Raw genomic sequence first — 27,418 nt, forward strand, 5'->3', positions numbered from 1 at the left:
TATCCACAGGTTTCAGTTCAGCATCTTTGAAATGCCATTCAAACTCCTTTTGATGAATGACTGAAATAGCTGAGCCAGTGTCCAATTCCCCTTTAATAAATTTGCTGTTCACTTCTGGTGTAAGTCCTATTGCTTGCCTATAGTTAGTTTTCACATTTGTAAATCTCACGGCTACCAATCCTGTGACATCCTTATCATTATCAGAATTTTCACCAACAGCGTGCATATTAGTGCTCTTTTTGAAACTGCAACTTGACTTTTTGTCTTTTTCTCTTCCCCGTGCAGTCCATTTATTTTTGTCTGCCAAACATGCTATTAGTGTCCTACTGTGTTGCATTATTTGCAAGTTTTGCATTTAAACCTGCATTGGTCTGGTGTTTGTCTGTCCCTGTCACAATGGTAATGCAATTTGTCCAGCCAGGCAGGTTTCTGTTCAGATGTCATTTTGTTTGAGCTCACTTTCATTCCTGATTACAACACAGTTGTGTCTCTGTCTGCTGTTTCCATTGATACAGCAATTTCTACTGCTCTTTTAAATGTGAGTCGTGCTCCATTTAGGAGCTATTTTTGATTTTTTTTTGTATGATTCTGCAAATTAAACAACCTCTCAGTGCATCATTAACCCCCATCACTGAACTGGCAATGTTCGGGCAATTTCTTCAATCAAGTGTTCTGCAATCAACTGTGGTTTCAGTTCTCAATGTTCCTGCATTACTTCCACAATATCAGCAAAAACTTTTGGCTGGTTTGGTTGGAAGAGTCAATCTTATAGACAAACTGTATGCTCTTCCACTTATTGCACTCAGTTGCACTGGTACTTGCTTTTCATTGGCTATATAATTTGCTTCAAAATACTGCTCAATTCGCTCAGTATACATAATCCAGATATCTGTTGTGCAGTCAAATGTGTCTATCTTTCCCACGTAGCCAGCAATTTCTGTACTTTCATTTATTTATTATTATTATCATCTCCCAGTCCTCATAGTTTAGGAGCCCGTGAATTTCATCTGTTTCCTGCCTTTATTTTTAACTCAACTGTTTTTCTCTCCCCCTTTCTGAAGAAAAACTGTGCTGTGCTTTTTTTAAAAACTCAAACGTCTCACTGCTCTTCAATGGGAAGGTAGTTGTCTTGGGTTTGTTTGAAACTTCCTCAACACCACTGTTATGTTTTGTAACTCCAAAACATACAACTAATTGGAAGAAAAACCCAGGAGCCTGTGAGAATATGTACACTTAGATTTTTACTTTAGTGAGGCGTTCACATATGTGGCATAATGACATATGCCATTTATTTACCTTACATATAGCCTGTAATGAATTATGTAACAAACAAAGAACACTTAATCAAACAATATATTATAATATTATTCAAATTTTACTGAAATATTCAATTAACAATAATGTGGCTCCTTGAGATTCATTAGAGTTGGTTTTTGGGCATTGCGTCTTTTATATCTTGTTTCAGTAGCAGCATCATAGATTCTCTATGTGCATTCCTAACACTAAAGTGACTGCTGACCTCTGCTGGTTCATAATTAATTTTCCACTTCTTGGTCTTCTTGCAGATTCAGATTTGAGACAGTGAGTGAACACCCACTGATATGATATCTTTTGGGTAGCCTATGGCTTACTATGCACAACAAACCTAGACATTGCCATGTATCCATGAGGTGGTTTTGTCCCAGATTTCTACAGAGCCTCTCCCACTACACTTTCTCTTCGTCTGTTTACAATGTCCCCATAAGCTTCATATAAATTAGTTTGTATGCTTCCCACATTCTCGTTATCTCCCTTTAGGCCCTCTTACTTACCTCCACTAGGGGCAATTAATCCACCAACCCTCATGTATTTAGGATGTGGGTGAAAATAGGAGCATTTAGTGGAAGCTCGCATATTCATGAGGAGAACATGCAAACTCTACATAGACAGTACCTAAGATGACAATTGAACCTGGGTCTCTGGCCATCTGAGGCATTACATCTGCACCACCATAGTTTTTGTATTAATTTGCACGTTTTAACTGTTGTTCCAGTGATGATCCTGTTACCTTTTCATCATTCTTTACTTTCTTCGCTTGACCCCTTCTGGACTCCTCCTTATTCTATAACTCAATTACACTGTGTTTAATATTTCCTCTCTCTAGTACTTTGACCCCTCCATTTCTAACCCATATCGCGATAGGCCCGAGTACAGGATGTTACTGTTGGAATATATTACAACAAAAGTTACAGCACAACAGCTTGTACAATCTAAGTACAAGAAGGGAAAAATAGCCACAGTTTTTTCAGATAATTTTACAGGGCTATCCATATGATTCTATGTGTTAATACTGGGCACGTAATGGCACATTGTTTTTATTATACATAATACAACAATTTTTGTCCACCTGCATGAAAATAAATGTCTTCTTCCAGTGTACGGTGGAACGTCATGGATCAGAAGCAGAATCGACTTTCTATCGCTGGCATCTGTCATGAAATTTGTAGTTTTAAGGCAGTGCAATACGTGAAATACTATAAATTACAATAAGAATGTATAGCACAAAATAGAGCAAAAAGAGAGGAGAATAGTGAGGGCCAAGGGTTCAGGGATCATTTAGAAATTTGATAGAGGAAGGAAAGAAGCTGTTCCTAAAATGTTGAGTGTGTATCTGCAATCTCCTGTATCTCCTCATTTATGGAGGTAATGAGAAGAGAGCATTTCCTGGAAGCTGAAACTCCTTCATGATGAATGCCGCCGCCTTGAGGAATTGGTTTTTGAAGATGTCCTTGATGGTGGGAGGACCAATGCCCATGATGGAGCCAGCTGAGTTAACAACCCTCTGAGGCTTTTTCTGATCCTTTGCATTGGCACCTCCAGTGATCTAACGACTCAGAATGCTCTCTATGGTACAACTGTAGATATTTGCTAGTCTTTGGTGATGTACCAAATCTCCTCGAACTCCTAATGAAATCCAGTCACCTGTGTGCCTTCTTCATAATTGCATTAATACGCTGGGCTAAGATGGACCTTAAGAGATATCGACACCCAGGAACTTGAAGTTGCTCAGCCCTTCCACTGCTGACCTCTGGGGGTGAGGACTGGTGTTTGTTCTCTTGACTTTCCCTTCCTGAAGTCCACAATCAATCCCTTGATCTTACTGACATTTAGTGCAAAGCTGGTACTGTGACACTACAATAAATCCACGAGGAGCTCCGCTCCATTCAGTTTCTAGTAGGCTGCAGAGCTCAGTTTGTGTTCTGGTTGTGGAGGTATCAGTTAGTCCATTGTCTTCCCTCACATGGCATTCTGCACTTACCCTATTCTCTACTGATAACTGCAAGGAAGAGAGCTCCAGGGTGTTAGTGCAAATATGATGCATGTTCTTTCGAGTCATGTTTACCAATAAATGCACATCCTGGATGATCATATGCAAAACCTCACAAAGACCTGAAATTTTTTTTTGAGCTGATGCCCTTGAACTTTAGGCCCATGAATCAGATTAAGAAACTGATTTGATACCACCTTCATATGTCATAAAATTTGTCGTTTTGCAGCAGCCGTGCGTACAATACTTTAAAAACTATAAATTACAATAAGAAATATATATACAGCGGATTCCACTTAATTGGGACACATCGAGACCTGAAGAATCAGAATCAGGTTTATTATCACCGGCATGTGACATGAAATTTGTTAACTTAGCAGCAGCAGTTCAATGCAATACATAATCTAGCAGAGTAAAATAATAATAATAAATAAACAAGTAAATCAAACATGTATATTGAATAGATTTTTAAAAGTGCGAAAACAGAAATACTGTATATTTTAAAGTGAGGTAGTGTCCAAAGATTCAAAGTTCATTTGGGAATCAGATGGCAGAGGGGAAGAAGCTGTTCCTGAATTGCTGTGTGTGTCCCTTCAGGCTTCTGCATCTCCTACCTGATGGTAACAGTGAGAAAAGGACATGCCCTGGGTGCTGGAGGTCCTTAATAATGGACGCTGCCTTTCTGAGACTCTGCTCCCTGAAGATGTCCTGGGTACTTTGTAGGCTAGTACCCAAGATGGAGCTGACTAGATTTACAACCTTCTGCAGCCTCTTTCGGTCCTGTGCAGTAGCGCCCCCCCCCCCCCAATATCAGACAGTTATGCAGCCTGTCAGAATGCTCTCCTCATACAACTATAGATGTTTTTGAGTGTACTTGTTGACATGCCAAATCTCTTCAAACTCTTTATAAAGTATAGCTGCTGTCTTGCCTTTTTTATGACTACATCGATATGTTGGGACCAGGTTAGATCCTCAGAGATCTTGACACCCAGGGACTTGAAGCTGCTCACTCTCTTCACTCCTGATCCCTCTATGAGGACTGGTATGTATACCAGTACATTTCGGCCCAATTAAATGGCTGCTCCAATGAGCCGAAGTTTCACAGAAACAGTTAAAAAGAACAAATTGTAATACTAACAACATCACTGGAGTGCTATAAAACTGTGAATTAGTTCCTAAAATCTGTCGACAGAGGAATTCAAAATCAGAATCAGAATCAGGTTTAGTAGTACTGGCATACATTGTGAAAGCAGAATCAGTTTTAATATCACCAACATATATACAGTATGTTAAACTTAAATATAGAGAAAAAAACTGAATTACCTTAGGTAAACATATGTCTATTAAATAGTGAAGTTAAAATAAGTAGTGCAAGATAACAGAAATAAAAGTAGTGAGGTAGTGTTCTTGGGTTCAATGTCCATTTAGGAGTCGGGTGGTAGAGGGAAAGAAGCTGTTCCTGAGTCAATGAGTGTGTGCCTTTGGGCTCCTGTACCTCCTTCCAAATGGTAACAGTGTGAAGAGGGCATGCCCTGGGTGGTGGGTGTCCTTAATAATTATCACAGTCTTCCTAAGGCACTGCTCCTTGAAGATGTCTTGGATACAACGGAGACTACTACCCATGATAGAGCTGACTACATTTATAAATTTCTGCGACTTACTTCTATCTTGTGCATTAGCTCCACCACCATACCAGACGGTGATACAGGCAGTCTGAGTGCGCTCCACAATAGGTTTATAGAAGTTTTTGTTGATAAAACAAATCTCCTCAAACTCCTTATGAAATATAGCTGCTGTCTTGCCTTCTTTATTGCCGCAATCCTATGCTGTGTCCAATCTTTTGTGTATATTGCAATATATAATAAAAACCATAAATTACAGTAAGAAATATACAGTGAATTCTGGTTAATTAAGACACATCGGGACCGGTACGTTTTGATTCAATTATGCAGCTGTCCAATTAGCCAAAATTTCATGGAAATAGTTAAAAATAAAAAAGACAAATTACTTTGTATATTTAAATGAATTACACAACTATTTAGAAAACCACCATTGCTACTACAGGACTATAAAACTGTGTGTTGGTTCTAACAGTTAACTACAGAGGAATTCATCCAGTGCATGCTGCCATGTTCTTTTGATTGTCTAATTGAATAAAACCAGCGCAGATACCTAGTGCAGATAATGATCTGCCTTCCTATGATGCTTTCAATGATTGCATCTTCCAAATCTTAATATTCATTGTAACATTCGAGATGATTGTTCTTCTTTGTTCCTATCATGTTAAAGTAGTGAAGTCATTTCATTTTCACTCACAGCCATTTTTCTGGCAGCTCCAAGGCTGAATGCTTCAAGTCACAGTGAGCAAAACAGTTCTGAATTGTCTTACTGTTTATTTCTCACCAACTATCAGTGACAAAAATCACTGCTTTCTGAACACAAACATACACGACTGATGCTATTTAAAAACTGTTCACTCTGAGCACAGTGTAATGTCAATGGCCACACAAGTGCATATGACTATCGCGAGGTGGATACTGTACAGCAATAGTCTACAGTCCCAAATAGCGTAGGGATCCTGGCTATTTTCTTGATTAGTGTTTGTTCTTTAAGATTTGTTCAAAATAACTGGCTGTCCCGATTAACCAATGGCCCAATTTACAGAAACAACTGTGTATAAACAAAAGAAAATTGAATTAAATAAGTACTGTGCAAAAAGAGAGGAAAAATACTGAGGTCATGTTCATGGGTTTATTGTCCATTCAGAAATCTGATGGTGAAGGGAAGAAGCTGTTCCTGAAATGTTCAGGCTCCTGTATCTCCTCCTTGATGGTAGCAATGAGAAGAGGGCATGTCCTGGGTGATGTGGGTCCTTATTGATGGATGCCACCTTTTTGAGATCGCCTTTTGAGGGTGTCCTGGGTGCTGGGGAGATTAGTGCCCATGCTGGAGCTGGCAGAGTTTCTGCAGTTTTTCCTAATCCTGTGCAGTAACCCTTCCATACCAGATGGTGATACAAGCAGGTAGAACACTGTCCACAGTACTTCTGTAGAAATATGTAAGTGTCTTTGGTGACATACCAATTCTCCTCAAACTCCTAATGAAATATAGCCACTGTTGTGCCTTCTTTATTGCACAAATATGCTGAGCCCTGAATAGATCATCAGAGACGTTGATTGGAATTTGAATCTGCTCACACTTTCCACTTCTGTTGTGTGTTCCCTCGACTTCCCCTTCCTGAAGTGCACAATCAATTCCTTAGTCTTACAGGTACTGAGTGCAAGGTTATTGTGGCATCACTGCTCAACCAGCTGATCTATCTCGCTCCCGTCGTCACTATCTGAAATTTTGCCAACAATAGATGTATCATTGGCAAATTTGTAGATGGCATTGTAGCTGTGCCTAGCCACAGAATCGTGGGTATAGAGGTGGGCTAAGTACACATCCTTGAAGTGTGCTGTTGTTGATTATCAGTGAGGAGGAGATGTTACTTCAGATTTGCTCAGACTGTGGTCTTCTGGTGAGGAAGTCAAGGATGCATTTGCAGAGGGAGGTACAGAAGCCCAGGTTTTGGAGACTGTTGATTCTTTTGATTGAATGTTAATAAACAAAATCAATGCAGACACCTCTTGCAGGTAATGGACTGCATTCGTAGAATACTTTTGATAGTTGCATCGTCCAAATCTTTCAAATTCTTCATAGTTCCTAACTTGTTGAAGTAGTGAAACAATTTCATTTTCACTCCTATCTGTTTCTGGCATCCCCAAGCCTGAATGCTTGAAACCACAGTGAGCAAAATAGTTCTGAATTGTTTGACTGCTTATTTCTTGCCAATTTTCTATGATAAAATTCACTTCTTTTTGAGCACAAACACATCCACCTGATGCTATTTAGAAACAGCTTGCTGTAAGCATGGTGTAGTGTCTAGTCCACACAAGCAGATGTGACTGATGCTAGTTAGAAACTGTTCGGCAATACTCTACTGTCCTAGTTAAGCAGCATAATGTCCCAAATAACCGAAGGGAGTCCTGGCTATTTTCTTGATTTAGTTTTCATTCTTGAAGAGTTATTGCAAATAAGCAGCTGCCCAATTAACCGAAATCCACTCTATTATGTATATACAAATTAAGTAAGTAATGAAAGAAAGAGAGCAAATATAGTGAGGTAGTATTCATGGATTGGATGATTGTCATTTCAGAAATCGGATGGAGGAGGGGAAGAACTTGTTTCTAAAGTGTTGAGTGTGTGTTTTCAAGTTCCTTTACCTCCTCTCTGATGGTAGCAATGAGACAAGGGCACGTCTTCGGTGATGTGGGTCCTTAATCATGGATGTTGACTTTTTGAGGCATTTTGGGAAATGGAGAATTCTCCATTGAAGTAGCTTCTCAATTATGGAACCTAAAAATCAAATGGGCAAATGCTTTGGAACCGTATAGGATTCTGAGAGAGCTTCACAATGTACATGCTGTGTATTTTTTCTCCTGCAGGGATGAGGCAAGAACAAGGAATCACAGTCTCCAAGTAAGCAGATGACTATGTTAAGACAGGTAAGGAAGAACTTCTCTCATTGTGAATCTTTTGTAATATCTCCTGAGAGGTCTGTGGATGTTGAGTCATTATGTTTATTCAAGGCTGAGATAGATATTTGGGTGACAACAGAAACAAGAATCCCTTGTTTAATTGTTCCTACCGTTCATGGTCTCTGTCTGTATTTCTCTCTGCCCCAGTAAAGCAATCACTATAACAGAAGACCCCTTACATTCTCTCTTCTCCCCTTCACCCTCCCCCATCCCATTGGACAGAAGAAACAGAAGATTGAAAGCACATACCACTGGGTTCAAGGATAGGCTTATCCTGCCATTACCTTATTGTAACCTGCTACTTTCCTGCCTACCTGCAGTGCACTTTCTCTCTACTGTAACACTATATTCAGCTCTCTGTTACTGTTTCACCTTCTACTACCTCAGTGCACCATTGTAATGAATTGATCTCCATGGATGGTATGCAAGACAACTTTTTCACTGTTCCTCAGTACACATAACAAAAATAAACCGATTTATCATTAATCACAGATAAAGCAGCCTGTTGTCAATCTGCAGAAAAATAGGACAGATAAGTAGTGGTAACATTCATATCACACAAATGCAGACGATCCTGAACAAGGAAATCCAAGCCATCTCCCCTGAGTTTTAGCTCAAGTGCCTCTGATCTGGTCAGCGTAACTACATTAAAATGTTATAAGTCCATTTCCACCAACATTGTGTAAAGACTGCAGCAATTCAAACGGAGGGTCCACATCCACCCACCAGCAGTCGCACTTCCATCACCGATATTAAGAGAATAAGTTTAAAGCAAGTCTGTGATGTATTACTGGTAATAAAATTCTGAGAAAGTTTGCTTAGAACAATTAAGGATTGTTGCAATCTATGATTACTGATGAAAGCAATGATTGAAAGAAAATTCTGTATGGAGGAGCATTTAATACACAATAGAAATCACTGAATAGATAACTTCCTTAGTCTCAAGAAGCTTCCTCAATAAACCAACATCCATCACCACCTGCCACATGCTGTCCTCTCATTACTACCATCAGGGAGGAGGTACAGAGACCTGAAGACCCCACTCAACATTTTAAGAACAGCTTCTTCCCCTCTACTATCAAGATTTCTTAATGGTCCATGAACATTATTTCATTATTTTTTGCACTTTTTCATCTTAACTTATAAGATCGTATGACATAGAAGCTGAATTAGGCCATTTGGCCCATCGAGACTACTCCACCGTTTCATCCTGATCCATTTTCCTCTCAGCCCCAAACTTCTGCCTTCTCCACATATCCATTCATAGAAACATAGAAAATAGGTGCAGCAGTAGGCCATTCGGCCCTTCGAGCCTGCACCGCCATTCAGTATGATCATGGCTGATCATCCAACTCAGAACCCTGTACCAGCCTTGCCTCCATACCTCCTGATCTCTTTAGCCACAAGGGCCATATCTAACTCCCTCTTAAATATAGCCAATGAACTGGCCTCAACTGTTTCCTGTGGCAGAGAATTCCACAGATTCACCACTCTCTGTGTGAAGAAGTTTTTCCTAATCACAGTCCTAAAAGGCTTCCCCTTTATCCTCAACTGTGACCCCTTGTTCTGGACTTCCCCAACATCGGGAACAATCTTCCTACATCTAGCCTGTCCAATCCCTTTAGGATTTTATACGTTTCAATAAGATCGCCCCTCAATCTTCTAAATTCCAACGAATATAAGCCTAGTTCATCCAGTCTTTCCTCATATGAAAGTCCTGCCATCCCAGGAATCAATCTGGTGAAGCTTCTTTGTACTCCCTCTATGGCAAAGATGTCTTTCCTCAGATTAGGGGACCAAAACTGCACACAATACTCCAGGTGTGGTCTCATCAAGGCCTTGTACAACTGCAGTAGTACCTCCCTGCTCCTGTACTCGAATCCTCTCGCTGTAAATGCCAGCATACCATTCGCCTTTTTCACCGCCTGCTGTACCTGCATGCCCACTTTCAATGACTGGTGTATAATGACACCCAGGTCTCGTTGCACCTCCCCTTTTCCTAATCGGCCACCATTCAGATAATAATCTGTTTTCCTGTTTTTGCCACCAAAGTGGATAACTTCACATTTATCCATATTAAATTGCATCTGCCGTGAGTTTGCCCACTCACCCAACCTATCCAAGTCACCCTGCATCCTCTTAGCATCCTCCTCACTGCTAACACTGCCGCCCAGCTTCATGTCATCCGCAAACTTGGTGTTGCTGCATTTAATTCCCTCATCCAAGTCATTAATATATATTGTAAACAACTGGGGTCCCAGCACTGAGCCTTGCGGTACCCCACTAGTCACTGCCTGCCATTCTGAAAAGGTCCCGTTTATTCATGCCCTGACCAATCAAGAGTCTATCAGCCTCTGTCTTAAATATACATAAAGATTTGACCTCCACAGCTGCCTGCAGCAAAGAATTTCACAGATTCATCACGCTCTGGTTAAAGAAATTCCTTCTCATCTCTGTTATAAAAAGACGCCCCTCTACTCTGAGGCTATGTCCTCTGGTCTTGGACTCTCCCACCAATAGGTTCAATAGGTACATTTAATGTCTATAATAAATGTCCTTTTCACTTCCACTCTATCAAGGCCTAACGTTTGATAGGTTTCAATTAAGTCACCCCTCATTCTGCTGAATTCTAGTGAATCCAGGCCCAGAGCCATCAAACACTCTTCACATGACAAACCATTCAATCCTGGAATTATTTTCGTGAACCACCTCTGAACCCACTCCAGTTTCAGCACATCCTTTTGAAGAAAAGGAGCCCAAACCTGCTCACAATACTCCAAGTGAAGCCTCACCAGTGCTTCATAAAGCCTCAACATTATATCCTTGCTTTTATAATTCTAGTCCTCTTGAAATGTACGTTAACCTTCCTTACCACAGACTCAACCTGCAAATTAACCTTTAGGGAATCCTGCACAAGGACTCTCAAATCCCTTTGCACCTCAGTTTTTGTATTTTCTCTCCATTTAAAAAACGGTCAAATTTTTCATTTCTTCTACCACAGTGCATGACCATACACTTCCCTACAATGTATTCCATCTGCCATTTCTTTGCCCATTCTCCTAGTCTGTCTATGTCCTTCTGTAGCTTCTCTACTTCTTCAAAACTACCTGCTCCTCCACCCATATTCATATCGTCTGCAAACTTTGCAACAAAGGTATCAGTTCCATCATCCAAATCGTTGACATAAAATGTGAAAAGAATTGGTCCTAACACAGACTCCTATGGAACACAACTAGTCACCAGCAGCCAGTGAGAAAATGCTCCCTTTATTCCCACCATTTGCCTCCTGCCAATCAGCTACTGCTTTACCCATGCCAGAATCTTTCCTGTAATACCATGGGCTCATAGCTTGTTCAACAGCCTTATGTGTGGCACCCTGTCAAAGGCCTTCTGAAAATCCAAGTACATAATGTCAATCGATTCTCCTTTGTCCATCCTACTTGTTATTTCTTCAAAGAATTCCAACAGATTTGTCAGGCAAGATTTTACCTTGAGGAAACCATGCTGACTATGGCTTATTTTATCATGTGCCTCCAAGTACCCTGAGACCTCATCCTTAATAATCAACTCCAACATCTTCCCAACCACTGAGGTCAGACTAACTAGCCTGTTGTTTCCTTTTTTATGCCTTTCTCTCTTCTTGAAGAGTGGAGTGATTCTTGAAACATCATTACTAATGCCTCCACAATCTCTTCAGCCACCTATTTCAGAACACTGGGGTGTACATCACCTCGTCCAAGTAAATTATCTACCTTCAGACCTTTCAGTTTCCTAAGAACCTTCTCTCTAGTTATGGTAGCTCCACACACTGCATGACCCCTGACACTTGGAACTTCCAACATACTGCTAGTGTCTTCCACCATGAAGAATGACACAAAACACTTAATCAGTTCACTGCCATTTTGTTGTTCCCCCATTACCACCTCTCCAGCGTAGTTTCCAGCCATCTGATATCCACTCTCCCTCTCTTTTACACCTTATGTATTTGAAAAAATGTTTGGTATCCTTTTTAATATTATTAGCTAGCTTACTTTTGTATCCCATGTTTACCTTCTTAATCACTTTTTTAGTTGCCTTCTGTTGGTTTTTAAAAGCTTCTCATCCCCTAACTTCCCACTAGTTTTTGCTCTATTACCCGCTTTAGATTTTATGTTGGCTTTGACTTCTCTTGTTAGCCATGGTTGTGCCATCTGTCCTTTAGAATACTCTTTCTCTTTAGGGTGTATATTCTTCCTGCACCTTCTGAATTGCTTCAGAAATTCCAGCCATTGCTGCTCTGCCAGTGTTCTTATCCAATCAATTCTGGCCAACTCCCCTCTCATGCCTCTGTAATTCCCTTTACTCCACTGTGATACCAATACATCTGACTTTAGCCTGACTTTAGCTGCTGCTCTCAAATTTCAGGGTGAATTCGCTCATGTTATGATCACTTTCCCGTCAGGGTTCTTTTCCCTTAAGTTCCCTAATCAATTCTGGTTCATTGCAGAACACCCAATCCAGAATAGCTGATCCTCTCGTGGGCTCACCCATGAGCTGCTCTAAGAAGCCATCTTGTAGGCACTCCAGAAACTCCCCCTTCTGGAATCCAGCACCAACCTGATTTGCCCAATCTACCTGCATATTGAAATCCCCCATGACTTTTGTAACATTGCCCTTTTGGCATGCATTTTCTATCTCCCATTGTAATTTGTAGACCACATCCTTATTACTGTTTGGGCGTCTGTATATTTGGGCGTCTCCCATCAGGGTCTTTTTACCCTTGCAGTTCCTTAGCTCTATACATAATAATTTAATACCTTCTGACCCTCTGTCACCTCTTTCTAATGAAGTGATTTTATTTTTTACCAACAGAGCAATGCCACCCCCTCTGCCTTCCTGCCTGTCCTTTTGATATATTGTGAATCCTTGGACATTAATCACCCAACTATGATCTTCTTTCAGCCATGATTCAGTGTTGCCTACGACATCATACCTGCCAATCTGTAACTTTGGTGCAAGCTCATCGACCTCATTCCATACTGTATACTGCACACATTCAAATATAACACCTTTAGTCCTATATTGTCCCTTTTCAATTTTGTTCGCCTTTTACATTGCAACTCATCCTGTTGACTGCAATTTTGTCCTGTCAACAGCCTCTCCTCACGACATATTGCCTCTGTTTGTAAACCTGCTACCTCATATCTTCAGCAATATCATCCACCTTTCCTGTGATACTTCTTGCATTGAAATATTTGCAGCTCAGAACACTAGTCGCACCATGCTCAACCTTTTGATTCCTAACTCTGTCTGAGGTCTTGCCAACATTTGCTCCACAACCTTTCCACTAACTGTTCTGGTACTCTGGTTCCCATCCCTCTGTAACTCTTGTTAAATTCCACCGTGCAGCATTAACAAATCTTCCTGCTGGAATATTAGTCTCCCTCCAGTTCAGGTGCAAACTGCCTCTTCTGTACAGGCCGCACTTTCCCTGGTAGAGAGCCCAATGATCCAAAAATCTTACACCATCCCTCCTACACCACCTTCTTAGCCAGGTATTAAACTGTATAACCTTCTACTTCTGGCCTCACTGGTACATGGCACAGGTAGCAATCCTGAAATCACAACCCTGGAGGTGCTGCCCTTTAACTTAGCATCTAACTCCCTGAACTCCCTGAAACTTCCTCTGTAGAACCTTGTCACTCATCCTACCCATATCATTGGTACCTGCATGGACCATGACCCCTGGCTGTTTACCGTCCCACTTAAAAATGCTGAGGAACCGAGATATCCCCAGCCCTGGCACCCGGGAGGCAACATACCATCTGGGAATCTCATTCTCACTTACAGAGCCTCCTGTCCGTTCCCCGAACTAACGAATCCCCTATCACCAAAACGTACCTCTTCTCTCCCCCCTCCCCCTTTCCTTCTGAGGCACAGAGGCAGACCCGACCACTGTGGCTTTCCTCTGTTAGGTCATTCTCCGACAGGAAATTAGTGAAACAAGTAGGCAGAATAAAGTTGTTAGAGTAAGTTTTATTTTATTCCACTGTACTGCTGTTGCAAAACAACATATTTTAGGATATATGTCAGTGGTAATAATCCGAATTCTGATTCTTTGCTTTCAAATTCAAAATCAGATTCAAAAAGATTTTCTGAAACAAAGTCCACTAGGTGGTGCCAGACTAAAATAGTTTAGAAAAGCTGGTGTTTTACATCATGGACTAAATTCAATGCCATGTGAATGGGAATGTCAGTGCATGTTAAATCTGCACCTGTGGACGACAGTCCAGACAGCATGACAACTTTGTTCTGCCTACTTACTTCGCGAGTTTCCTTCTGGCTGACAATCAACAAAGATGTCCTTCAAGAACACGTGCTTAGCCCTCTGCTCTGCTGTCTCTGTGCTCATGACTGTGTGGCTGAGCACAGTTCAAACACCATTTGAAATTTGCAGATGACATCACTTTTGGGTAAAATCTCAGATGGCATTGAGGAGGCATACAAGAGTGAGCTAGTTGAACTGGTTGAGTGATGTTGAAACAGCAACCTCGAACTCTACATCGGCACAACCAAAGAATTGATAGTGATCTTCAGGAAAGGGAAGTCAGGAAAACACACACCAGTCCTCATTGAGAGGTCAGCATGGACCTGGTGAACAGCTTTAATTTCCTGGGTGTCAACATTTCTGAGGAGCTGTCCTTGGTCCAATACATCATTGCAATCACAGTAAAAGCATGCCCCTCCGCCTGTTCTTCATCTGGAATTTGATGAGATTTGACATGTTAACAAAGACTCATAGAGTCTTGCAAATTTCTATAGATCACAGTGGAAAGCATTCTGCCTTGTATTACGTCCTCCTTTAATGCACAGGATCACAAGAGGCTCCAGTGGGTTGTACACTCAGTCTCCTCCCCTCAATTGAGGACATCTTCAAGTGACAGTGCCTTGAGAAGGTGTCATTCATCATTAAGGACCCTCACTATCCAGGGCATACCCTCTTCTGCACTTTATTCTGCATTCTGTTATTGTTTTACCTTGTACTATCGCAATGCACTATTATAATGAATTGATCTTTGTAGGTGGCATGCAAGACAAGAATTTCACTCTACCGTGGTACATGTGACAACAATAAACCAATTTCTCATTTCTATCCCCAGGGAGGACGTACAGGAACTTGAGGATTCACATTCAGATGATCCATGAACAACTTCTTCCCCCGCTGTTATCAGATTATGTAACAGTCCATGAACACAACGTCATTATAACTTCTTTTGCTGTATTTGTTTATTTTTTTATTTTATAATTTGTAGAAATTTTACGGCTTTATATTGTACTGCAGCTGCATAGCAACAAATTTCATGTCAGATTTGACAGATTTTGATTCTGAATATTTGTAACTGTCAGGCTAACTGTGACTGCATGCATCGGGAAGCAGAGGAGGCAGAAACTGCGGGATAGTGGTGGAGACAGGTGAAGCTATAGGGGACATGAATGCGAAACTGCATTGCTTAAAGCTTGTCAGCAATAAGGAGGAGGTACTGATGATTTTGCAAGAACAGTGTAGTTATCTGGGAAAATGAAGAATGGTGCAGCTGGCAATTACCTGATGGAGGTGGTAGAGATATGGAAAGTTGGTGTGCTGTATGTCACAAAAGGGAATGAAACCTGAAAGATTTGCAATAGCAATGAAAAAGGATGTTGACCACTGGAAGATAAAAGCAGCATGTGAACAGGGAAAGGATTCCATTAGTAGTGGGGCTGATCAGGGACGACAAGGCAAATTCACTGGTGGAAAGACAAATGCTGAGATGGTCGTCATTGAAACGTTCCCACAATCAATGGACTCACTTTCAAGACTCTTCAACTTATGTTTTCAATATTTATTGCTTCTTTATTTATATTATTGTTTGCAACACGCAAAATGCTGGAGGAGCTCAGCAGCTCAGGCAGAATCTATGGAAATGAATGGATAGTCGGAGTTTCGAACCGAGACCCTTCTTCAGGACTGAGAAGGAAAGGGGCAGATGCCAGAACTGTGTGTTGGTTTGGATTTCCAGCATCTGCAGAATCTCTTGTGTATATTATTTTTTCTTCTTTTTGTACTTGCACAGTTTGTTGTTTTCTGCACTCTGGTTGAAAGCCCTAGTTGGCTGTTTTTTTCATTGATTCTGTCAAAGTTACTATTACATAGATTTATTGAGTATGCCAACAAGAAAACAAATCTCAATGTTGTATATGGTGACATACAGTTGAAGTCAGAAGTTTACACACACCTTAGCCAAATACATTTAAACTCACTTTTTCACAATTCCTGACATTTAATCCTAGAAAGCATTCCCTGTCTTAGGTCAGTTAGGATCACTACTTTATTTTAAGAATGTGAAATGTCAGAATAATAGTAGAGAGAATTATTTATTTCAGCTTTTATTTCTTACATCACTTTCCCAGTGGGTCAGAAGTTTACATACACTTTGTTAGTATTTGGTAGTATTGCCTTTAAATTGTTTAACTTGGGTCAAACATTTTGGGTTGCCTTCCACAAGCTTCTCACAATAAGTTGCTGGAATTTTGTTCCATTCCTCCAGACAGAACTGGTGTAACTGAGTCAGGTTTGTAAGCCTCCTTGCTCGCACACACTTTTTCAGTTTTGCCCACAAACTTTCTATTGGATTGAGGTCAGGACTTTGTGATGGCCACTCCAATACCTTGACTTTGTTGTCCTTAATCAATTTTGCCACAACTTTGGAAGTATGCATAGAGTCATTGTCCATTTGAAAGATCCGTTTGCGACCGAGCTTTAACTTCCTGACTGATGTCTTGAGATGTTGCTTCAATATATCCACATAATTTTCCTTCCTTGTGATACCATCTATTTTTTGAAGTGCAGCAGTCCGTCCTGCAGCAAAGCACCCCCACAACATGATGCTGCCATCCCCATGCTTCACGGTTGGGATGGTGTTCTTCGGCTTGCAAGCCTTGCCCTTTTCCCTCCATACATAATGATGGTCATTATGGCAAAACAGTTCAACTTTTGTTTCATCAGACCAGAGGACATTTCTCCAAAAAGTAAGATCTTTGTCCCCATGTGCACTTGCAAACTGTAGTCTGGCTTTTTAATGGTGGTTTTGGAGCAGTGGCTTCTTCCTTGCTGAGCAGCCTTTCAGGTTATGTCGATATAGGACTCGTTTTACTGTGGATATAGATACTTGTCTACCTGTTTCCTCCAGCATCTTCACAAGGTCCTTTGCTGTTGTTCTGGGATTGATTTGCACTTTTTGTGCCAAAGTGCGTTCATCTCTCGGAGACAAAATGTGTCTCCTTCCTGAGTGGTATGACGGCTGCATGGTCCCATGGTGTTTATACTTGCGTACTATTGTTTGTACAGATGAACGTGGTACCTTCAGGTGTTTGGAAATTGCTCCCAAGGATGAACCAGACTTGACATCATTTTCTGACCTCAATCCGATAGAAAATTTATGGGCTGAACTGATAAAGTGTGTGCGAGCAAGGAGGCCTGCAAACCTGACTCAGTTACAGCAGTTCTGTCTAGAGGAATGGAACAAAATTCCAGCAACTTATTGTGAGAAGCTTGTGGAAGGCTGCCCAAATGTTTGACCCAAGTTAAACAATTTAAAGGCAATTCTACCAAATACTAACAAAGTGTATGCAAACTTCTGACCCACTGGGGAAGTGATGAAAGAAATAAAAGCTGAAATAAATCATTCTCTCTACTATTATTCTGACATTTCACATTCTTAAAATAGTGATCCTAACTGACCTAAGACAGGGAATGTTTTCCAGGATTAAATGTCAGGAATTATGAAAAACTGAGTTTAAATGTATTTGGCTAAGGTGTATGTAAAATGACTTCAACTGTATATGGACTTGGATAGTAAAATTTACCTTGAACTGTAATCAATAATTATTTTACGTAGTCTTTATAAAACCATAAGGCATAGGAGCAGAATTGGGTTATTCAGCCCACTGAGTCTGCTCCGCCATTCGATCTTGACTGATTTATTATTCTTCTTACCCTCATTTTCCTATTATCTCCCCGACTAATCAAGAACCTATCAACCTCTGCTTTAAACATAACCAAGGACTTGGCCTGTACGGTTGTCTTTGGCAATGAATTCCACATATTCACTATCTTCTGGCTAAATAAATTACTTCTCTTCTGTGTTCTAAATGGACCTGTTCTGAGGCTGTGCCCTCTGGTCCTAGACTCCCCCACTATAAGAACATCCTTTCCGCATCCACTCAATCTAGTTCTTTCAAAATTTGATAGGTTTCAAAGAGAACCCCCCCCCCCCGCCATTCTTCTGAACTCTGGTGAGTACAGGTCCACAGCCATCAAATGCTCCTTGTATGTTAATCTTTTCCTTCTCATGAACCCCCTCTGGGCCTTCTCCAATGCCAGCACATCTTTTCTTAGATAAGGGGCCCAGAACTGCCCACAATATCCCAAGTGTGATCTGATCAATGCTTTATAAAGCCTCAGCATTACATCATTGCTTTTATATTATAATCCTCGTGAAATGAATGTTTGTTTTCCTTACCACCGACTCAACCTATAAATTAACTTTTAGAGAATCGTGCACAAAGACTCACAATTCTCACAATTTTGAATTTTCTCCGTTTATAAAATAGTCTATGCCTTTATTCTTTCTACCAAAGTGCATGATCATACACTATATTCCATCTGCCACTTCATTACCCATTCTCCCAATCTGCCTATATCCTCCTCCAAACTCCCTGCTTTCTCAACACTACCTGCTCCTCCACCTATCTTTGTATCATCCACAAACATGGGCACAAAGCCATCTATTCTGTCATTCAAATCATTGACATATAATGTGAAAAGAATTGGTCCCAACAACAGCCCCTGTGGAACACCACTCGTCAGTGGCAACGAATCAAAAAAGGCCTCCTTTTTCCCACTGTAGTCCACCAATCTTTTCTCCATGCTAGTATCTTTCCTGTAATACAATGGAGTCTTATCTTGTTTGCAGCCTCTGTTATGTTTGTCCTTAATAAAGACAGACGTGTGGGTAAAAAACTAACACATTGTTTATTTACAGACTGGCTTCAGCTCGTCCACATTTTACTTGAGACACCCCAGTCCGCCGAGAGAGTGTGTGAAGCTCAACTAAGTATTGGTCAAAGCTAGCACCTTGGCTCTGTTCACAGGAAAATAATTTGTATCTTCCAAACGTGATGTTTTTACTTGGGACAAAATACTCTCACATTTTGTTATCAGAGTATCCAATATCAAGGCCTTCTCATTAATTTGAAAGTGGTAGGCCTCATGTAGGCACCTTGTCAAAGGCCTTCTGAAAATCCAAATAAACAACATCCACTGATTCTCTTTTGTCTGTTTGTATTGAGATACAGCATGGAATTGGCCCTTCAAGCTGTGCCGCCCAGCAATCCCCTGATTTAATCCTAGCCTAATCACAGGACAATTTTACAGTGACCAATTAACCTACCAAACGGTGTATCTTTGGACTGTGGGAGGAAACTGGAGCACCCAGAGGAAACCCACGCAGTCATGGGGACAACGTACAAGTTCCTTACAGGCAGCAGCGGGAATTGAACCTGGGTCACTGATACTGTAAAGCATTTTGCTAACCACTCTGTTACCATACACTATCCTCCTTGTTATTTCTTCAAAGAATTCCAGCATATTGGTCAGGCAAGATTTCCCCTTAAGGAAACCATGTTGACTTTGGTCTATTTTAACGTGTGCCTTCAAGTACACCAAATCCTCACACTTAATAAGGAACTCCGACATCCTCCCAACCACTGAAGACAAGGTTAAGAGATCAAAGTAAAGTCAAAGTAAATTTTACAATCAGGATACATATATATCACCATACACAACTCTGAGATTCATTTTCCTGTGGGCATACTCAGCAAATCTACAGAATAGTAACTAGAACAGGATCAATGAAAGATCAAGTAGAGTGCGGAAGACAACAAACTGTGCAAATGCAATATAAATAAATAGTAATAAATAACAAGAACATGAAATAACAAGATAAAGAATCCTTAAAGTGAGATCATTGGTTGTGGGAACATCTCAAGGGATTAGTGTTAGGGTGTTTTTGATTGTGTTTTAGCTGTTTCAGCGCAACATTGTGGGCCGAAGGGCCTGTTCCTGTGCTGTACTATTCTATGTTAACCGGCCTATAATTTCCTATATTTTGTCTACCTCCCTTCTTAGAGTGGAGTGACATTTGTAATTTTCCAGTCTTCCAGAATGTTTTCCAGAAGCATTCCAGTCCTGTATTCATCACCCTTTTTGATTTTGCCCCCAGGTTACACTTAACTCATTCCACTGACTACAATTTTGCCCTATCATCTGCTTGTCCTTCCTCAGTCTCATTACACAATGCATCCACAGCGTTATCAAAGAAGTTTCTGCTGTTCTGAAGGTAGAATGATACAACTGAGGTCCTGTAAGGGATTAAAATATTCTTTCATTAGGTCTGAGCAGGATACACCCTAGGTTGTTCTCTCTCTCTCTCTGGCTACCATCCCATAGGATGATGATGGTTCCTTTCAGTTAGAAAGGAACAGCATGTGCGTGAATAGATTTTAGGTGAGTAGGGGGTTGCACAGGTCCAGACCCACCCTCTCGACATCCCCTCCTGGATCCAGAGGCGTGGTGGGGTCCAAGACGGCTGGGGGAAGTTCTGTTGCAGTGAATGGCCAGACCAAGCTTCGATGCAAGGGATGCCCTTTCCGCGCTTCATGGCACGTATTTGCTAGATGGCCGTTGACCCTACGAGAGGGTTCATCTGCCCTTTGACAGGTCTTGTTTTTTGTCCTGCAGGGTGTCTAGCCACCCTAGGTTGTTAAAGGAAGCAAGAAAGGTGAAATATCAATGGATTTAGGAGTGCAAACAACAGGAATTCTGCAGATGCTGGAAATTCAAGCAACATACATCAAAGTTGCTGGTGAACGCAGCAGGCCAGGCAGCATCTATAGGAAGAAGCGCAGTCGACGTTTCAGGCCGAGACCCTTCGTCAGGACTAACTGAAGGAAGAGTGAGTAAGGGATTTGAAAGCTGGAGGGGGAGGGGGAGATGCAAAATGGTAGGAGAAGACAGGAGGGGGAGGGATGGAGCCGAGAGCTGGACAGGTGATAGGCAGAAGGGGATACAAGAGGATCATAGGACAGGAGGTCCGGGAAGAAAGACGGGGGGGGGGGTGACCCAGAGGATGGGCAAGAGGTATATTCAGAGGGACAGAGGGAGAAAAAGGAGAGTGAGAGAAAGAATGTGTGCATTAAAAAGAGTAACAGATGGGGTACGAGGGGGAGGTGGGGCCTAGCGGAAGTTAGAGAAGTCAATGTTCATGCCATCAGGTTGGAGGCTACCCAGACGGAATATAAGGTGTTGTTCCTCCAACCTGAGTGTGGCTTCATCTTTACAGTAGAGGAGGCCGTGGATAGACATGTCAGAATGGGAATGGGATGTGGAATTAAAATGTGTGGCCACTGGGAGATCCTGCTTTCTCTGGCGGACAGAGCGTAGATGTTCAGCAAAGCGGTCTCCCAGTCTGCGTCGGGTCTCACCAATATATAAAAGGCCACATCGGGAGCACCGGACGCAGTATATCACCCCAGTCGACTCACAGGTGAAGTGATGCCTCACCTGGAAGGACTGTTTGGGGCCCTGAATGGTGGTAAGGGAGGAAGTGTAAGGGCATGTGTAGCACCTGTTCCGCTTACACGGATAAGTGCCAGGAGGGAGATCAGTGGGGAGGGATGGGGGGGACGAATGGACAAGGGAGTTGTGTAGGGAGCGATCCCTGCGGAATGCAGAGAGAGGCGGGGAGGGAAAGATATGCTTAGTGGTGGGATCCCGTTGGAGGTGGCGGAAGTTACGGAGAAGTCACTACGGATTTAGGAGTGATTTAGTTTTAACTAACTTTTTCAAATGAAAATTTTAAAAAAACTGTAGATGCTAGAAAGCTGAGTGAAAAAAGAATGAAAATACTCTGTAGATCAGGCAGTATCTGAGGAAAGAGAAACAGAGTTAACATTTCAGGTCATTAGAAGTGCGAAAGTAAGAATGTGTGAAAGAGACTTTCCACTGTTGCTAAGGTGATGCCGTTGTATGAAACTCTGCACAGTGAGAAATGCTGAGCTTAATATTACAGTGAATGGATGATCTTGCAGCAGAACCACTCTCAGTCTATACAATCATCAATCTGTGAGTACATAACTCATTCTGGTTTTGTACACTTTGTCCTTATTTATGAAATGTAAAATTCAGTTTATTATTTTATTAAAATAAGCTTTTAGAAGTCTCCTCCCACTGTTCAAGATTTTTATACCTAAACACAGTTCTCGCAGTCTCCTTTAAACTCCTACCTTTGGAGTGGTGAACACTTGGTTAATCAGATTTTGTACAAGAATGCTGAGCTGAATGCTTTGCTGAAGCAATACTTTCAAGATGTTTTAAAGAAGTTAAATTGCTCATAGAATACATTAACTTAGTTGCTTGAAAGTGGAAAGTAGTATGTGTTGAATAATGTTTCTGTATGGAGGTCTTTAGGGACCTAGATATTCCACTTAGAATGCTTAGGAACTAAATTAATGGCTTCTTATTTTCCACTGGGCAGTATTTTAATTTAAATATCAATATAGAATATTGTGATTTATTTTTGTCCAGAAGTCGCAGTGCTCAGTAATATTCAATGAACACCATTACAGCTAACTGTGATTTGGACACATTCGTTTACATTATGCCAGGTTTTTGACATTTAGTGGTTGACTTACCATTCTCAATCAGTAAAGCTGATACACTGCAAGGGGCGATTTTTCACTTCAAAGTTTTCACTTGGTCACATTTTCAAACAGAAATTACACCCTTCCTCCTCCCTAAGCACCTGGCTCTCATTATTCCTCCATGATTCCTCCATATCACTTCGAAATCTCATTGCTTAGTTCATTACCCTTGAAACATGGTGGTATGGAAACTCCAATGCCCTTGAATGGAAAATCCTGCATAGTTGCAAGACAGCAGCAGTCATCACCAGGGACTCCTACCACCCTGGCCGTGCTCTCTTCTCGCTGCAGCCATCAGGAAGAAGGTACAGGAGCCTCAGGACTCACCCCACCAGGTTAAGAAACAGTTATTACCCTTCAACCATCAGGCTCTTGAATCAGTGGGGATAACTTCACTTGCCCCAACACTGAATTGTTCTCACAACCTATGGACTCACTTTCAAGAGCTCTTCATCTTATGTTCTTGATATTTATTTCTTATTTATTTATTTATTTATTTATCTGTCTATCTATCTTTTGCATTTGCACAGTTTGTTCTTTTTTGCACACTGGTTGTTTGCCCTATTGGGCAGTCTTTCATTTATTCTATTTGGTTATTGGATTTATTGAATATGCCTGCAAGAAAACAAATCCCAGGGTTGTATATGGTATCATATATGTACTTTGGTAATAAATTTATTTTGAACTTTGAACATAGGCTCACCATTACTGTGGCATACATGTTTGTGTGTGCCTTTAAGAAATGAGGATGTCATATAAAATTACAAAGTGTTGTACCAAAAACTGCTTCCAGTTGCAAGTTCAATAAAGAATGTTCTTTTGATAGCTCTTAATTTGTTCTTCGACTTTATGATCTGATACAAGAAGATCACGATGAGGCACGCCACTGTAGAAGATGTTCTAAGCCTAGGACTGATGAAATACTATACTTATGAGTAACCAGAGTCAAAAACATGACTTTGACTTTGCCATAGCCTTATTAAAATCGTAGGACTACTCACAAACTTCAATAGCAGTTGCTGGGTCTTCTACCTGTTTGAGAGAACCAGATCACAAAGGTTTCAAGATGGTAGCTTAGTCATAAACAGTCCACAAACAAGAAGCAAATAGTAATACTATGTTCTGTATCAATGTCTTATCAACTGAGTTTGGTATAGTTGGAACTAAATTAGATCTCTACAATTTACCTTTGGTGGTCCCTCAGCTGCTTATACCTCAGTTATATTGCCACTCGTCTTCCAGAGAAAACAATGTCAGTTTATCCAGTCGTATCTCAGGAGATTGCTCATCTGTGGAAGAGGAGAGAAATGTCAAGGTCAGATTGCAAAAGAAATGTATTTTCTCTGCATCTTCAATTGACAAGAGATAATTGGGAGACCATCTCGAAGCTGCCACCCTGTCTGAGAATATGAGAATCCACTAATCACTTCCAGTTTCTGTGAGGTTCTGTCATGAGACATAATGGAGTCTACTATTGATTATAAAATATACAGTACACTATTCACACTATACAACCAGGTTTTAGAGCTTTGATCAAACTTCATTTTCATGCCTCTCAAGCTCTTGACTGTACTATCTTCTGAAGCACTACTTTTATTTAAAACACTTTAGACATATTGTAGAATTGACTTTCTTGTAAATCAGCAATTGTAATAACCCAATAAGATTGATGCGGGTGCAATAACATGATGTTATACTTCCTCCTTTAAGCAGTTACAACACTTTTCAATATGTCCCCTTCCCAGTGGTCAGACAGTTAAGATAGCCCTGCAAATTGTTTCTAATGCTTTAACAGTGGTCACATATTTCTGCCTTTCAAGCTACATTATTCAGCTTATCACAACAAATTAAAAATCTGAAAATATCTTTAGTTAAAAATGTGATTGAAATATCTGTTTACTTGGAATTTTCACATCAATGGATAAATTGATCAAACTATACTTTTTTATCAATAATGTCCATTCAAGACATTCACCCTTAAGTAAGTGTTACAAAAACAGCTGATTATGAATTTTGTCAGTACAATATAATGGTGTTAAAACAGCATTGTTCATCATTTTGACACAACAAAATTTGTGAATTTCAATGCTCACAGACGAGTCTGTGAAACGCCTCCTTTTTAAGTTTCAGCTTGCGATTCCTCTTGATTTATTGCAAATTCTCATAGCTGCTGGCATTTAACAATGCACTGTGAACACCAAAGCCAGTTCTTAACTATATTACCATCTGCATCACGTCTGGTGTGGAGGGGCCACTGCACAGGCTCGGATAAAGCTGCAGAAAGTAGCAAACTCAGCCGGCTCCATCGTGGGCACTGGCCTCCCACGCATCAAGGACATCTTCAAAAGGCGCTGCCTTAAAAAGGCATCATCTTTCATTAAGGGCTTCTGTCACCCAGAACATGCCCTCTTCTCATTGCTACCATCAAGGAGGAGGGTACAGGAGCCCAAAGACACACAGTCAACATTCCAGGAACACACATCAAAGTTGCTGGTGAACGCAGCAGGCCAGGCAGCATCTCTAGGAAAAGGTACAGTCGATGTTTCAGGCCGAGACCCTTCGTCAGGAGTGTTGCTTGAATTTCCAGCATCTGCAGAATTCCTGTTGTCAACATTCCAGGAACAGCTTCTTCCCCTCCATATTCAGATTTCTGAATGGACAGTGAACACTACCTCAATAATTTTTTTCTTTCTTTTTGCTTTATTTTTGCACTACTTAATTAATTTTTAAAGTATACTTATTGTAATTTATACTTTTAAAAATTATGTATTTCAATGTACTGCAGCTGCAAAACAACAAATTTCACAACATTTGCCAGTGACCTGATTTTGATTCCGATTCCCTCCAAGCTAGAGAGATAATTGAGAAGGGATCTAGTGCTTATCAAGCGATCTAGAGAGAGATTGTTGCTGATGTATGTATGCTGACTATGGTGGGCAGGGTTTGAGAGAATGCTCCTGAATGCCAGGGTAACTTGAACAAGCTGGTAAAGGATAGTATTCAGGGGAGGCATTCTCCTTGTTTAAGGTTTGGGTGGTGAGTGAAGGAGCTGGTGTACTATAGACATAAACAGCAGCTAGATGCCCCGGCAGGGGAATGTCATAAAGGCTCCTGTAAAGAGTAATGCAATATGAGAAGCCTTTAATGCAGGCAAATGCCAATCTCTGCCATGTACATAAGATCTTTGCTTCTTCAGTATGGAGTTCAGATGAATTTTCTCATGTAGCAGTTAACATTCAAGATGCATAACAGAGATCAATCGAAGCAGCCTGGAATAACTCAGGCATTAACAAGTTGAGACTGACTGTGTTCTTGACCTCCTTTGCCAAAACTGTCACAGTACTGTAGGTTGTATTTGGAGTTGCAAGAGGTCAGAGATTTCACTTGGGATCTCAAATATAATTTGATTTTGTCCCATTAAATAAACGGTTTCTTTGGAAACCAGTTGCTGAAAGCTGGTTGCTCTGTAAATAAATAAGAACAGTCATTTTCCAAATCACTGAGGCTAAAAATCATGCTGGAGATAAATTTAAGTTTTGTATTACTGTTGATGTCATTAGGTGGAATTTTATATTGCCAGAAATAAAGGGACAATGGCAAACTAAAGTCATGCTTAAAAGGTCAGATTTTGAATCCTGAGACATCCAAGATGGACACAGAAGTATTCTTCCCTGGATCAAACAGATTTTCAACTGCATAGCCTTTTATTTTGCTTGGAGTTATTATAAAAAACAATTTCTAGTCCTATCATGCTTGGAATAATCATTTCTTTTTCAAACTGTATCTCATGTTTAAGTAGCAAGTGATATGTGCGCCTGATGCTGCTTTTCCAATTGTCTTCAATGATTTATTGTCATGCATTGAAAATAATGTTTTACATATTGATCAAAGTTGATAGCGTTGTTCTTGGGACTCCCTAAAGGAAACTATTTGTTTGTGTTTCTGCTAATGGTACCCAGACCAAACTATCAGTTCCTTTGACTGAAGGAGGAAATTGATTTCTGTCGAGATTCTTTTCCTCAGTCTCCACAAGCCATTCTATTAATTGCTCTTTTCTCATCCATATATTATGAGTGTATTAACATAAAAATTAATACGTGATTAAAGCCTATTTCTTATACAGGTCAAATCTGATGGTACAAATTACAGTTTTATTGTTTGTATTTGTTGCATTATTTATTTATGGAATGTAACTATTAAGCCAGAATAAATGAATGATTTGTTCATTTCTACTAATGGATAGAGGCCAGGATACAGGCCTTCAAGCAACGTATGCTATTCATGGCTCTGTATGAAAACTAGTTACGTTAACTTTGTTTTAACCTACCTATTGTAAATATTGCCAAAGAAAGTGAATGTATGATTAACATTTTTCAAGCACTTGTTCTCACCCCACATTGATATGCTTGTATAGCTCCTCCCCAGGTTACAGCAGGGAGCTTGCAAGTTGGTAATGCAACTGCCCAGCAAAATACTCCAATAAAAACAAAGGCTAACCAAGGGCAATCTGAGTTTAAGCAGGGCATTTAACCCAGCCAATAAGATTTATCTGCACGATGCAGCCAAGCTGTCACACAGCAGAATAAACATGCAACCCTGCAGAAACCAGCAAATTCACCCCACTGTTCTCCCAAACAAACAATTGTTCTTATGTATGGGCTGTCCCTAAATTGGGAAGACCTGTATCATTTCTATTTTTTCACAATATAAGTTAATCAGTCAATGGTTTAAAAAACTGCAACTCAAATTT

This window comes from Mobula hypostoma, chromosome 4, assembly GCF_963921235.1.
Source record: "Mobula hypostoma chromosome 4, sMobHyp1.1, whole genome shotgun sequence".
Classification (NCBI taxonomy): Eukaryota; Metazoa; Chordata; class Chondrichthyes; order Myliobatiformes; family Myliobatidae; genus Mobula; species Mobula hypostoma.